Consider the following 13397-nt stretch of genomic DNA (forward strand, 5'->3'; position numbering starts at 1 on the left):
TCACTTATTCGGGAACAATTGCAATCAATATATATATTTACGCTCAGTGTGTCGTCTTGATCTCTGTTAAGTTTGTTTCTGTTGGAGAGTATGTCCGCCTTCTCTCTCTCTGTTGTGGTTAGAATGGATAGTTCAGAGTGACATTCATGTCGTTATAGGGCAGATGTTTCGGCGGTTCTCCTCCAGGAATTTACAACCTCTCTCTGACCACAGCAGCCTGGGTGTAGGAGACAGGGGGGTAGGGGGATGGTGCATAGAAAAGGGCTGGTGCAGAGGGAGGGGTGCTCGCTGTACCCAAAGACTGCAACGTCATGACAAACAGTAACTCAGTAAAATCGTTGCATGTTGCGTTTATATTTTTGTTCAGTATACATTGAAGCTTGAAAGCGGTGACAGGCAGCCTAGATACAATAAATATATATTAACAAAAGGCAAATTAAACAGTTATACTACCATACTAGTATAAAACACACCTCGGATGGTCTTGAATATACATCAGTCTCAGTTACTTTACATTCCAATAGTCTTGAACACATATCAGTCATAGTTACATTCTACAAGAAATGTCTCAATGTCCTTCACCACACACATTACTCCACTTTGAGTTCACTTTAACTGGTTGATAGCAGCCAAATATCCTTGATGTGATGGGAGTCGAAAATTTAACATGCAGCATCCAATGAATACTCTGGAATAATTTAATCTTCCACTAAAACATATTAAACCTGAAATGACATAAGGGAAACCAATGTAATATTTGACAGAAATGACCTGAATCTGTTTAGACTAACACATCAACCTGAATCTGTGTTTGCAGGACAAGACAGATCTGTCAGAAGACAACACCATGGTTTTGGTACAGACTAATCACAGCAGCAGCTCTTGGAGGTCATACAACAGGGTCATGTTCATTAGGTACCAAACAGAAGAAAGCACACAGACAGGGAGGGCCTACCTGGACTTCCTTTTCTGTTGCTGAACATTTTAATTTTCTGTTGCTGAACATTTTAATTTTCTGTTGCTGAACATTTTAATTTTCTGTTGCTGAACATTTTAATTTTCTGTTGCTGAACATTTTAATTTTCTGTTGCTGAACATTTTAATTTTCTGTTGCTGAACATTTTCCTGTTGCGTACGCTAATGAACACGGCGCAGTCAGGGTCACTCACCTCACTGCCCTGTGGCCTGGAGGAAGGGGACAGTGGATACTGCCTCTTCTCATGGATGGCCTGCAGACTAGTAATTAAGAACTTCTTGTCCTTCCCCTCCTGGTGATGAAAAATAACAGATGAGTAACCATCAACACACAGATCGATCTTAGTAAGAATATTAAATGAAACAGAAGTGTTTTGTCTATACATATACACACACACATTTTCTATTTGCTTCTGTAGCAGACTGATTGTTTTCCTTTGGCCGTCTAAAACTTGGGTGTGAATGTAAATGACCATTCTGAAAAAGAGAGAGGAAAAATTAACTGCCAGGTAGGTGAACATAACATACACTGTACTGTTAGTGGCTTTGCATAATAGTGTCAGCCAAACGGCACACAACAAGAAATATCCAGAGCAGTCCAAAGAATGTCCTTGTTGGATGCTGACTCACAGAAAGACACCTGCCAACAGGAACAGGAAGAGGGGGTTCTCCACCAAGCAGTGGTGTACCCAGTTGAGCCAGGCCAGCTTGTGGTTGGTACTCTTCAGCTCCTGGGCCCACTGTTTGCCTGAGTGGAACATGAAGGGGAGGTTCCTGAAAGGACCACAGCCAGAGGAGGGCTTAATCCTATGGGTGGAGGCAAAGGGAAGAGTGGAAGAAACATTTGGACCACAACATCCTTTTCATACTGCAGTGTCAACCTGAAGTGTACTGTTCTGGCTGAAATATATTTTCTGTTCATGTTGTCCTTCCCAGGATAATTCCAGAGATGTGTACTTTTCAAGGGATGTTACATAGCAACAGACTCAAAAGTGAAAAGGTGCATGTACTGTATGCATGCATACTTGCGCCTACATTGGTACAGGTTGATATATTTGTGTGTGTGTGTGTGTGTGTGTGTGTCAGACACCGCTCATGTGTGTGTTGGACAGACTCACGTCAATATGGTGTAGGTCACAGACACGATGGCCCCGAGGAAAGAGGGGAAACACAGCAGAGAGATGAAGAGGGTGCTCATCTGACTGGCTCTCCACGGCTTCCTGGATGCCTGGCAGTTCACCAGTAGACTGCTCTGAGGAGGGCAAACAGCAACAAAAGAAGAAAGACTAATGAGTCTAACACCGCTGGGGTTTCCACTGAGTGCGATAGCTGGCAACAAAATGGCGGATCCTATTCATTTTCAATTGAAGGAAGTGCCTCGGGTCAAAGTGAACAAGGTCATAGAAGGCAGGCGAACAGGGCATGAGCGGGTGGGAATTAAGTTGGGGACCATAAGTTTCTGGACGGGACCTTTACTTACCTAATCGTTTGTCAACACTTTTTGGGCCTCTGGTTATGACAAGTGCAGAGTTTGGACATGATAGTTTGACCTCTTTTAAGGAGTGTACCACTGTCACTGAAATAGTCACACTGGTTGAGCTCTGAGCTGGGACCTACCTACCTTTTTCATATGGAACAACAACAACAGCTTGAGGATCTGCACAGCTGGCAGTAAAGGAGTGAAGAGCAAGCCTAGCCTGTGGGAAAAGATGACAGAGAAGGAGACATAAATACCACACAAACCTCTGACATTATCATCAAAAGAAAGAGACGTCCCAGGGCTGACGGCACCTGCAGCATCTAACGAAGCATGACAAAACAATTATGTCACAGAGATACGAGGTGAGACGACTCATGGCATGCCAACAGGCATTTTACCAGGTGAGGGTTTGCCCATAGATGAGCTCGAGTACGTTACGGGCGATATCAAACACTGGCTTCCTCCTTCTCCTCAGCACTCCTTGAGAAAACCGCCTATGGGGGGGAAACAGAGTGGAGTATCAGTACATTTTACAGGAATTCTAAACATGTTCAGCAGGTCTGCCACGTACAACTTCTATTAAAAAAAAGGTATACTTATTTACACATTTCCATTTCACAAATACACTTTGGAAGTTACAACTTGAACATACTATACAGAATGACTGCTAATATGACAAGAACAGAAATACAATCACATACAAATATTACAAAAACCTGTATTGGTTACTGTTTAGCTGTCTGGCTAATGAAGGTAATGGACTCTTGAACCATCCTTCAAAAGACTGTAGAACACAGTCAACATTAAAATAGTAGTGTTAGTACATCTCACAGTGAATGTGAAACAAACAAATGCTCAAGCAGTTCTGGCACTCACAACTTCACGACCGACTTCCTCACAAATTACCCAGAGAGCATGTCAAGCACAGTGAAAATAGAATACCAGTTACATTGCACATGAATTATCTACACAAACATCTTCAAAATATGCTCAGCTGGTTAGTCACTCAAATATTTCCAGATAGAATCTCCAAAGAGCAAGTAGAGCGAATATGAAAATAGTAGAATACACAGTACCAGTCAAAAGTTTAGACCCACTCATTCTAAACCTACTCATTCAAGGATTTTTCTTTATTTTTACTAATTTTCTACATTGCATAATAATAGTGAAGCCATAACTATGAAATAACACATATGGAATCATACAGTAATCAAAAAAGTGTTTTAGATTCTTCGAAGCAGCCACCCTTTTTCTTGACAGCTTTGCACACTCTTGGTATTCTCTCAACCAGCTTCACCTGGAATGCTTTTCCAACAGTCCTGAAGGTGTTCCCACATATGCTGAGCACTTGTTGGCTGCTTTTCCTTCACTCTACGGTCCAACTCATCCCAAACCATCTCAATTGGGTTGAGGTTGGGTGATTGTGGAGTCCAGATCATCTGATGCAGCACTCCATCACTCTCCTCCTTGGCCAAATAGCCCTTACACAGCCTAGAGGTGTGTTGGATCATTGTCCCACTAAGTGTAAACCAGATGGGATAGTATATCGCTGCAGAATGCTGTGGTAGCAATGCTGTTTAAGTTTATTTGGGCTGCAATTTCTGAGGCTGGTAACTCTATTGAACTTATTCTCTGCAGCAGAGGTAACTCTGGGTCTTCCATTCCTGTGGCGGTCCTCATGAGAGCCAGTTTCATCATAGCGCTTGATTGTTTTTGCGACTGCACTTGAAGAAACTTTCAAAGTTCTTGAAATGTTCCGGATTGACTGACCTTAATGTCTTAAAAAGTAATGGACTGTCGTTTCTCTTTGCTTATTTGAGCTGTTTTTGCAATAATATGGACTTGGTATTTTACCAAATAGGGCTATCTTCTGTATACGTCCCCCTACCTTGTCACAACACAACTGATTGGCTCAAACACACTAAGAAAATAAATGACAGAACTTTTTAATTGAAATGCATTCCAGATGACGACATATAGAATGCCAAGAGTGTGCAAAGCTGTCATCAAGGCAAAGGGTATCTACTTTGAAGAACCTCAAATATATTTAGATTTGTTTAACATTTTTTGGGTTACTACACGATTCCATATGTGTTATTGCATTGTTTTGATGTCTTCACTCTTATTCTACAATGTAGAAAATAGTCAAAATAAAGAAAAACGTGTCCAAAGTGGTAGGCGTGTCCAAACTTTTGACTGGTACTGTAGGTTAACACATACAAATCTCCACAACATGGGGTTAGAGGGGAGTGTCAGTACATCTTACAGGAATTATTACCATAAAACACTTCTTACTTCCAAATAAATTCTCCGAAGACTGTGTAGAGAGCCGTGAATATGAAATCCACGAGCAGGAAACGATACAGCTCCTGACCAACAAAGCTCTCCCAGCACTGTAGAGACAGACCAAGATACCAAAGTCAAAATATACTACATTACAACAACTGTGGTGGGAACTCATTAACATCTGAAGAGAGTCTATACTATCCCAAATATGGGAACTCATTTTGTGGGAGAGCAAAATTGCTCCACTTGCAAGGCCTACTAGGGGGGGTCCAAAATAAGGGAGGGTTTTCCAACAAAAATTTTTTGTATTGGGCACAGGGGAGGGTAGTGTGTGTTTTATATATATGTGTTGTATTGGGCACAGGGGAGGGTAGTGTGTGTTTTATATATATATGTGTTGTATTGGGCACAGGGGAGGGTAGTGTGTGTTTTATATATATATGTGTTGTATTGGGCACAGGGGAGGGTAGTGTGTGTTATATATATATATATGTTGTATTGGGCACAGGGGAGGGTAGTGTGTGTTTTATATATATATGTGTTGTATTGGGCACAGGGGAGGGTAGTGTGTGTTTTATATATATATGTGTTGTATTGGGCACAGGGGAGGGTAGTGTGTGTTTTATATATATATATGTTGTATTGGGCACAGGGGAGGGTAGTGTGTGTTATATATATATGTTGTATTGGGCACAGGGGAGGGTAGTGTGTTATATATATATATGTTGTATTGGGCACAGGGGAGGGTAGTGTGTGTTATATATATATGTTGTATTGGGCACAGGGGAGGGTAGTGTGTTATATATATATATGTTGTATTGGGCACAGGGGAGGGTAGTGTGTTATATATATATATGTTGTATTGGGCACAGGGGAGGGTAGTGTGTGTTATATATATATGTTGTATTGGGCACAGGGGAGGGTAGTGTGTTATATATATATATGTTGTATTGGGCACAGGGGAGGGTAGTGTGTGTTATATATATATGTTGTATTGGGCACAGGGGAGGGTAGTGTGTGTTATATATATATGTTGTATTGGGCACAGGGGAGGGTAGTGTGTTATATATATATATGTTGTATTGGGCACAGGGGAGGGTAGTGTGTGTTATATATATATGTTGTATTGGGCACAGGGGAGGGTAGTGTGTTATATATATATATGTTGTATTGGGCACAGGGGAGGGTAGTGTGTGTTATATATATATGTTGTATTGGGCACAGGGGAGGGTAGTGTGTGTTATATATATATATGTTGTATTGGGCACAGGGGAGGGTAGTGTGTTTTATATATACATGTTGTATTGGGCACAGGGGAGGGTAGTGTGTTTTATATATATATGTTGTATTGGGCACAGGGGAGGGTAGTGTGTTTTATATATATATGTTGTATTGGGCACAGGGGAGGGTAGTGTGTGTTATATATATATGTTGTATTGGGCACAGGGGAGGGTAGTGTGTGTTATATATATATGTTGTATTGGGCACAGGGGAGGGTAGTGTGTGTTATATATATATGTTGTATTGGGCACAGGGGAGGGTAGTGTGTGTTATATATATATGTTGTATTGGGCACAGGGGAGGGTAGTGTGTTATATATATATATGTTGTATTGGGCACAGGGGAGGGTAGTGTGTGTTATATATATATGTTGTATTGGGCACAGGGGAGGGTAGTGTGTTATATATATATATGTTGTATTGGGCACAGGGGAGGGTAGTGTGTTATATATATATATGTTGTATTGGGCACAGGGGAGGGTAGTGTGTGTTATATATATATATGTTGTATTGGGCACAGGGGAGGGTAGTGTGTGTTATATATATATGTTGTATTGGGCACAGGGGAGGGTAGTGTGTGTTATATATATATGTTGTATTGGGCACAGGGGAGGGTAGTGTGTTATATATATATATGTTGTATTGGGCACAGGGGAGGGTAGTGTGTGTTATATATATATATGTTGTATTGGGCACAGGGGAGGGTAGTGTGTTATATATATATATGTTGTATTGGGCACAGGGGAGGGTAGTGTGTTTTATATATATATGTTGTATTGGGCACAGGGGAGGGTAGTGTGTTATATATATATATGTTGTATTGGGCACAGGGGAGGGTAGTGTGTTATATATATATATGTTGTATTGGGCACAGGGGAGGGTAGTGTGTGTTATATATATATGTTGTATTGGGCACAGGGGAGGGTAGTGTGTTATATATATATGTTGTATTGGGCACAGGGGAGGGTAGTGTGTTATATATATATATGTTGTATTGGGCACAGGGGAGGGTAGTGTGTGTTATATATATATGTTGTATTGGGCACAGGGGAGGGTAGTGTGTTATATATATATATGTTGTATTGGGCACAGGGGAGGGTAGTGTGTGTTATATATATGTTGTATTGGGCACAGGGGAGGGTAGTGTGTGTGTTATATATATATATATGTTGTATTGGGCACAGGGGAGGGTAGTGTGTGTTATATATATATATGTGTTGTATTGGGCACAGGGGAGGGTAGTGTGTGTTTTATATATATATGTTGTATTGGGCACAGGGGAGGGTAGTGTGTGTTATATATATGTTGTATTGGGCACAGGGGAGGGTAGTGTGTGTTATATATATATGTTGTATTGGGCACAGGGGAGGGTAGTGTGTTTTATATATATATGTTGTATTGGGCACAGGGGAGGGTAGTGTGTGTTATATATATATGTTGTATTGGGCACAGGGGAGGGTAGTGTGTGTTATATATATATGTTGTATTGGGCACAGGGGAGGGTAGTGTGTTTTATATATATATATGTTGTATTGGGCACAGGGGAGGGTAGTGTGTGTTTTATATATATATGTTGTATTGGGCACAGGGGAGGGTAGTGTGTGTTATATATATATATATGTTGTATTGGGCACAGGGGAGGGTAGTGTGTGTTATATATATATATATGTTGTATTGGGCACAGGGGAGGGTAGTGTGTTATATATATATATGTTGTATTGGGCACAGGGGAGGGTAGTGTGTGTGTTATATATATGTTGTATTGGGCACAGGGGAGGGTAGTGTGTTATATATATATATGTTGTATTGGGCACAGGGGAGGGTAGTGTGTGTTTTATATATATGTTGTATTGGGCACAGGGGAGGGTAGTGTGTGTTATATATATGTGTTGTATTGGGCACAGGGGAGGGTAGTGTGTTATATATATGTGTTGTATTGGGCACAGGGGAGGGTACAGTGTGTGTTATATATATGTGTTGTATTGGGCACAGGGGAGGGTAGTGTGTGTTATATATATATGTGTTGTATTGGGCACAGGGGAGGGTAGTGTGTTATATATATATGTTGTATTGGGCACAGGGGAGGGTAGTGTGTGTTATATATATGTGTTGTATTGGGCACAGGGGAGGGTAGTGTGTGTTATATATATATGTTGTATTGGGCACAGGGGAGGGTAGTGTGTGTTATATATATATGTTGTATTGGGCACAGGGGAGGGTAGTGTGTGTTATATATATATGTTGTATTGGGCACAGGGGAGGGTAGTGTGTGTTATATATATATGTTGTATTGGGCACAGGGGAGGGTAGTGTGTGTTATATATATATGTTGTATTGGGCACAGGGGAGGGTAGTGTGTTATATATATATATGTTGTATTGGGCACAGGGGAGGGTAGTGTGTGTTATATATATATGTTGTATTGGGCACAGGGGAGGGTAGTGTGTGTTATATATATATGTTGTATTGGGCACAGGGGAGGGTAGTGTGTGTTATATATATGTTGTATTGGGCACAGGGGAGGGTAGTGTGTGTTATATATATATGTGTTGTATTGGGCACAGGGGAGGGTAGTGTGTTATATATATATATGTTGTATTGGGCACAGGGGAGGGTAGTGTGTTTTTTTTCCACTGGTTTACATTTGTCTTTTGCAAGTTTTATAATATAATTTCTTCCATCCTTGCCAAATATCCTCATGCAAGCAGATGAGCCTCCCCTATGTCAAGGAGTTTTGGTACTTCCCTTATGCACTAGGCTTTTCTGAGCTCTATCCACCATTCAGTGATAAGTTGTAGTTGGATCGTATGTCCATATCTGCAATAGGCAATCATACCACACATAAAAGCATTAACAGCTGCATACATTTTCAATATGAATCCAGAAGAACAAAAAGGAATAGCTGATAGGCAGCAGAGAGGCCTGGTGCATCGTTGCGCGTGAAAGAACAGTGAAGCCATGAAACAGGTCAAAAAGGTCACCTATTGATCTTGTTATTAAGGGACAATAGAATGATCCCACCTACACTACAACACAATGAATAACTGCATAATTTTTAATCATTCTACTCTAGGCTGCAGTGAATTTGTACAGTAACTTGAATAATGGAACAAAAGCCCTGTGATTTGAATGTTTAAGTGGGCATCCAGCCAGAATGGGTTGTGCCAGCTCTGCGCTCGAGACCCCCAGTGCGCCTTCAAGGCCCGCCCCACGCACCAGGCCTCCTGTGTGTCTCCTCAGCCTGGTGAGTCCTGTGCCCAGGAAGAAGCCTCCAGCGACGATCCATGGCACGGAGCCTCCAGCGACGATCCATGGCACGGAGCCTGCAGCGACGATCCATGGCACGGAGCCTGCAGCGACGATCCATGGCACGGAGCCTCCAGTCCGGGGCCCGCAGCGAGGTTGCCCAGTCCGGGGCCCGCAGAGAGGTTGCCCAGTCCGGGGCCCGCAGAGAGGTTGCCCAGTCCGGGGCCCGCAGAGAGGTTGCCCAGTCCGGGGCCCGCAGAGAGGGTCCTCACACCAGAGGCGTCACCAAAGCGGGGTGAGCCAGAGGTGGAGCGGGTTCTAGGTCCCGCACCAGAGCCGCCACCGTGGATAGATGCCCACCCAGACCCTCCCCTATAGGTTCAGGTTTTGCAGCCGGAGTCCACACCTTTGGAGGGGGGTAAGGTCACGCCCTGACCTTAGAGAGCCTTTTTTATGTCTCTTTTTGGTTTGGCCAGGGTGTGATTTGGGTGGGCATTCTATGTCCTTTATTTCTATGATTTGTGTTTCTGTGTTAGCCGGGTATGGTTCTCAATCAGGGACAGCTGTCTAACGTGGTCTCTGATTGAGTATCATACTTAGGTAGCCCTTTTCCCTCCTTTTAGTGTGGGTAGTTGACTTTGTTAGTGGCACTATAGCCCTCTTAAGCTTCACGATCGTTTTGTATTGTTTGTTTTGTTGGCGACATTAGAAATAAAGTAATGTACACTCACCACGCTGCGCTTTGGTCCACTTATTCGTTCCAGGAAGACGGCCGTGACAATAGGCGTACGGAGGCCCATTATCAGCAGCTATCACTCCTGTGTTCCAATGGCACGTTGCGTTAGCTAATCCAAGGTTATCATTTTAAAATGCTAATTGATCATTAGAAAACCCTTTTGCAATTATGTTAGCACAGCTGAAACCTGTTGATCTGATTAAAGAAGCAGTAAAACGGGCCTTCTTTAGACTAGTTGAGTATTTGGAACATCAGCATTTGTGGGTTCGATTACAGGCTCATAATGGCCAGAAACAAATAACTTTCTTCTGAAACACGTCAGTCTATTCTTGTTCTGAGAAATGATGGCTATTCCATGTGAGATATTGCCAAGAAACTGGAGATCTCGTACAACGCTGTGTACTACTCCCTTCACAGAACAGTGCAAACTGGCACTAACCAGAATAGAAAGAGTGGGAGGCCCCGGTGCACAACTGAGCAAGAGGACAAGTACATTAGAGTGCCTAGTTTGAGAAACAGATACCTCACAAGTCCTCAACTGGCAGCTTCATTAAATAGTACCAGCAAAACACCCGTCTCAACGTCAACAGTGAAGAGACAACTCCGGGATGCTGGCCTTCTAGGCAGAGTTGCAAAGAAAAAGCCATATCTCAGACTGGCCAATAAAAATAAAAGATGAAGATGGGCAAAAGAACACAGACACTGGACAGAGGAACTCTGCCTAGAAGGCCAGCATCCCAGAGTCACATCTTCACTGTTGAAGTTGAGACTGGTGTTTTGCGGGTCCTATTCAATGAAGTGACTTGTGACAAAAAAAATATCTATCAATCCAAACAGTGCAGCGGCCATTTGACAAATGGAAAGAGACATTGTTACAAAACACCAAAATGATTAATGACAGTCAGAGACTGTCAACACACACCTTCATACTGGCTAGGCCTACAAGGTAGGGAGGGATGTGTTTCCAGTTGTCAGTCTATTTGTTGTGGTGCTGAAAACGCTAATCATGATATTGAGGTGCTTGGAATTGGTATGTTTTGTTTATTGGTTGTGTGGTGCATTGGGACAGAAACCTGTTGGTGGAAAATGTGTCACATATTTGACATAGTTATACATATGGCATTAAAATGTATATCTGATTTCCCCCTAGCTGATCATTGTCTGCATCCGGCAATGATTGTAGAGTAATGAAACAGGCAGGGAGAGTGAGCTCCTCTGTGGTGGTCGGCCAACCCTTAACCTGCACAGCATCAATCGTGCCACAAAAGCTGAAGTGGCAAAGTTGATATCCATGTTAATAAACAGTGTTGCTACAGTTATCTGTGGTCGTAAACATTATTTTTGAGTTAATTCTATGAGGGGGGAGGGGGTGCAATTTATTTTAGTGAAAAGGGGGGTGTCATGTGTAAATAGTTAAGCTGAGAAGGGAGGTACATTTTTTGTATGACACCTTGAGTTGGACCAGCCTCCCCAGTAAATATAGAACTGTCCCCTACTACTACTTTGGGCCATAAATTCTTAGCTACTAATGTTTCAATGAAAGGGGACCTTAATTTGAAGGTGACATCTTGTTTTATGACAGACAGCATAGTGACAAGTATCAGGTGTCTTACCTGCAGACCATGTTGCTCTGGTTCAGCTGCAATTTTCCCCAGCCAATGGTAGCACAGTACACCAAGAATGCTCACCTTCAGCAGTAGGTTCCTGTATAAAAACAGGATGTACATTATCAAGTGTCTCAGAGTAAGAGTGCTGATTTAAGGTCAGTTTAGCCCAGCCATACTGAAATGGAGGACCGTGGTCCGGACTTAGTCAGGCTTTCAACTTGCTGCTGTTGAGTTATAATAGAATGCACAAGGTGCAATTTGGAAATGTCTAAGTGCATGGACAGTTTTCTTCTTATGTCATTCACGGACTGACCTACAGCTATTTACAACTGACAAATGTTCCGTTGTTAAACTACTAGCCCATGTAAGCTAGACACAGTGCATTCAGAAAGTATTCAGACCCCTTGACTTTTTACACTTTGTTACGAATTTATTCTAAAAATGGATTAAATGAATAAATCTCGTCAATTTACACACAATACCCAATAATGACAAAGTGAAAACAAGTTTTTACATAAATAATTTGAATTCGAAATTGAGCTCAGGTGCTTCCTGTTTCCATTGATCATCCTTGAGATGTTTCTAAAACTTGATTGGAGTCCACCTGTGTTAAAGAGTCTATATAAGGTCCCACAGTTGGCAGTGCATGTCAGAGCAAAAACCAAGCCATGAGGTTATAAGAATTATCTGTAGAGCCGTGAGACAGGATTGTGTTGAGGAACAGATCTGGGGAAGGGTACCAAAAAAATGTCTGCAGCATTGAAGGTCCGCAAGAACACAGTGGCCTCCATCATTCTTAAAAGGAAGGAGTTTGGAGTTCTTCTGTGGAGATGGGAAAACCTTCCAGAAGGACAACCATCGCTCCAGCACTCCACCAATCCGGCCTTTATGGTAGAGAGGCCAGACGGAAGCCATTCCTCTGTAAAAAGGCACATGACAGTCCGCTTGGAGTCTGCCAAAAGGCTCTCAGACCATGAGAAACAACATTCTCTGGTCTGATGAAACCAAGAGTGAACTCTTTGGCCTGAATGAGAAGTTTCACGTCGGGAGGAAACCAGGCACCATCCCTACGGTGAAGTATGGTGGTGGCAGCATCATGCTATGGGGATGTTTTTCAGCAGCAGGAACTAGTCAGGATCAAGGGAAAGATGAACGGTGCAAAGAACAGAGAGATCCTTGATGAAAACCTCCTCCAGACCGCTCAGGACTTCAGACTGGGGTGAAGGTTCACTTTCCAACAGGACAACAAACCTAAGCACACAGCCAAGACAATGCAAGAGTGGATTCAGGACATCTTGAACCTGATCGAACATCTCTGGAGAGACCTGAAAATAACTGTGCAGCAACGCTCCCCATCCAACCTGACAGAGCTTGAGAGGATCTGCAGAGAAGGGAGAATCTCCCCAAATACAGGTGTGCCAAGCAGAAGAATCAAAGCTGTAATTACTGCCAAAGCTGCTTCAACAAAGTACTGAGTAAAGAGTCTGAATACTTATGTAAATCTGATATTTCAGTTTACATTTTTTATACATTTCAAACAAATTCTAGAAACCTGTTTTTGCTTTGTCATTATGGGGTATTGTGTGTAGATTGAGGAGGGAAAAACAATTGAATCAATTTTAGAATAAGGCTGTAACGTAACAAAAAGTCAAGGGGTCTGAATACTTTCCGAATGCACTGTAGGTAAGTTAGGCTAACCAGCTACATGTCAGCTAGATAACTGGTTAGCCTAATTTACCTATCTAAATCTTGCAGTTATCGTGGCTGGATTACGTGCCCAGGGCCCC

At 42.4% G+C, this 13397-nt stretch overlaps 1 pseudogene; it reads right to left on the bottom strand.

Annotated features, from left to right (window-relative positions):
• The window catches only part of LOC116368103 (transmembrane channel-like protein 6), a 32792-nt pseudogene that overhangs the window by 4186 nt on the left and 15209 nt on the right, over window positions 1–13397 (bottom strand).

Source organism: Oncorhynchus kisutch, unplaced genomic scaffold, assembly GCF_002021735.2.
Source record: "Oncorhynchus kisutch isolate 150728-3 unplaced genomic scaffold, Okis_V2 scaffold1847, whole genome shotgun sequence".
NCBI lineage: Eukaryota > Metazoa > Chordata > Actinopteri > Salmoniformes > Salmonidae > Oncorhynchus > Oncorhynchus kisutch.